Source organism: Hyalella azteca, unplaced genomic scaffold (genome assembly GCF_000764305.2).
Source record: "Hyalella azteca isolate HAZT.00-mixed unplaced genomic scaffold, Hazt_2.0.2 contig960, whole genome shotgun sequence".
Taxonomy (NCBI): Eukaryota; Metazoa; Arthropoda; class Malacostraca; order Amphipoda; family Hyalellidae; genus Hyalella; species Hyalella azteca.
The window spans coordinates 2,016-4,970 of NW_025931293.1; the positions used below are offsets into that span (position 1 = coordinate 2,016).

Below are 2,955 nucleotides of genomic sequence, written 5' to 3' on the forward strand. Positions count from 1 at the left end.
CATGGAAAAAAATTTCAACGTGTTCAAGATTTCATCGTGAGGATATATTCTCTTCTCAAACTCCTCATGAGTTACATGGACAAGATCATACTTGTCAAAATAATGTTATTGATATTTTTAGCTATTGTAACTATTTGCTATATGATGCTGCACCAAAATTTAAGCACAAGTCAAAGACTGCTTCTGATGTCCCATACATTGATTACTGTGATGCCATTGCTCTTCATTCTGAATCTGCCAACTTCTTACACTGAAAAGGTTGGTCTGATGATGGTTGGTATTCTTGTAATCGTTAATATTTTCAGAAATGTATTCCGCTCTGCGCACGACCATTGCTATCCACAATGAAAACTTGGATTATTTAATAAGCCTTTACTACTCCGTTAATCTGCATGCACTCCGTTAATCTGCAAACAAATATTCATTTGTTGGAAACGAATCAGCATATTCCTTAAGTTTTATTGCCCTGCAGTACCATTGATAAATGAAGAATTCAAAGTGTATAAAAGACATAAGTTTCTCAGCTCAAAACCTAGATTTACGGAATTGAAGCGGTTTTCATGGAAGAGATAGCACCTTAGTCTAATGATGTTAGCTCTAACTTTTACCTCTACGGTTGCATTTTGATTGTACGATCTGATACATGATTCTATTATTTTACAGGTAGCTGCTCTGAAGTGGAAGCTAATGAAGTTGACGATATTGCCCACTCATCGGAGCGAACAAGTAATTCAAATGATGTTTCATGCACTTTGCATTCTTTTCTGCAAATGAAAATATGAGAATTGAATGGGTCACAAATGAAAATAATTAATAAAACTACTGCAATATCATGACAAGGAAAATATGATATAATCGTATGAAACAAAAACTTCCAGAGAACATGCAGAGAAATGAAGATGACAAATCACAATTGTAATCCTGATGTTTAAATTGAAACAGCTGAAAGAGCTGCAACACCTACTGGATCAGAGCCCCAGTTTTGACATGTGTCACGTCTTCACGCTTGGACGTTCCAAGATAGTCCATGTGAGTAACTAAAACATACTTTAACTAGCATGAGTAATCCATTCATGTCTGCAAATAATATAATAAGAAGTTAATGTTTTCCCGAAGAGTTCAAAACCCAAATGTTTTAAGAGGCGCATCTCTCATAAAAATCATCTTTTAAACTATATGACCGATCTTACAGAAAGTTCGTATGCATATGAAAATCACTCAAAGAAAAATATTTTGCCCCTATAAATTTTTAAAAACGATTGAAAAAACGTGAATTGCATAGGAAACGGCAAAAAATTAGGTCCTCTATAAATCTATCTTATCCTTCAATTTACGTGCTACACCATCGAGAAACATATCAATGATATCATTCGATTTGTAAAGAGAATATATTGTATATCGACTCTTTCGATTTTTCGAGGCCTTTTTTCGATTTTTTGTTTTACTTGTTATACGACTTGTATAAAAAATATGTAAAATTTTATCTAAACAAATTATTTCAATATATAATCCAAACCATGTACAAATCAGAAAAAGGGCTTCTAGAGTCGCTAGATACGGTATTTACAAGTCAATGATCTGTTTCTCAATGCTGTAGGCTAGCTTCAAAATCAAACGAGGAGACAATTATTCAAGATGGCATTTTTTGAAAATTTTAACCGTTAAGGAACTGTAACTGTAAAACTGTTTAACTGTAACTGTTAACTGTTTAACTGTAAAATTTATTGAAAAAGGAGAAAACGCTAAAAAATTGCTTGATATTGTAGTTTCAGCTTCCCCATTGCTAATTATTCGTTTTGAGGGTACCATCACGCGTATTTAGGCCTATTCTTGTCCAGTTTTCCGCACATAATAAGCAGCAAATGTGATTTTCCGACATATTTATTTATATGAATGGCCATTTTATAAAAGTTCAAACGGCCTTACGCAAAATTTATTTCATGTATATTCATGGTATTTGCTTTGTTGAACTCGTCTTGATTGACGCTACAAAATGACTGCAAACACACTCTAATTTACGCGAAAAATGATCTATATATACAGATTTGATTAGAGAAATTTCTATAAACAATGGTTATAAAGCGTTCATTAAATAAAAGTTCAAAAGGGCCTCACGAAAAAAGCATGATAGCTATTTCAATGCGGTTTCTTGCTGCCGATTTGTAATAGTCCTCCCTAAAAAATGAGATTAAAAAACCCAGAAAACGTGATTTCTTTGATTTTTAGGTAAGAACATCCTCGTAATGATATAATAACACTTCTAATCATGTATTATACGATCCTACAAACTGCGTTGCACATTGTAGAATATTCTAATACTTCTAAACAATGCATGGATATGAGAAGTTTTGAAAGTTTGTTGAGGGTTTGCAACCCGGATCAAAGATGTCACTCAAAATTGCTTCTGTATCGAATCTTCGAAAACACAATGGATTCGACCTATAAAAAGTGTGTAGAGTTTGTAGGACGCATGAAAAGATAGAATCAAGAATTAAAATGTGCATATTCTAATGTCGCCACGACTTACGATCTTCTTACCCCATTTATTTATCACGGAACTTTTTCGCTCAGAGGAAGCCATAATTGCTTATGTTTATTCAACAGATCTTCTCTTTTGTGGCAACGTACGTTGTGATCTTCATGCAGTTCCTTGATGCTGAGAAAAACTGAAAATGGGAGATATACGTTAACTGATCCATAGAGCCGAAGGGAACATTCAAGTACCAATTGAAGTTTCGCTTCGAGAGCAACCTCATTCATACTCATTGAAACCGTTTTTCCTTTTAAAGAGAGGAAAAATAAATTTTCTTTAAGAAAAGGAGAACATGTTTTGCTTATAAAAAAGTGAAAGAGGTTTAAATAATTATGAATGAAGTGGCCTTCAAAGCTAAAAAGAGCATACTCAATAAAAACTTTATCTTCTTAAAAGAAAAAAGGTTCAAATGGGTATGAATC

General features: G+C 33.3%; 1 long non-coding RNA gene across 1 annotated transcript; it reads left to right on the top strand.

Annotated features, from left to right (window-relative positions):
• Window positions 1–207: 207 nt before the first annotated feature.
• Window positions 208–2,643, top strand: LOC108673582. The gene is made up of 4 exons (XR_001930986.2): window positions 208–258; window positions 664–726; window positions 943–1,029; window positions 2,605–2,643. It is a non-coding gene; the product is annotated as an uncharacterized LOC108673582 (long non-coding RNA).
• The last annotated feature ends 312 nt before the right edge of the window (window positions 2,644–2,955 follow it).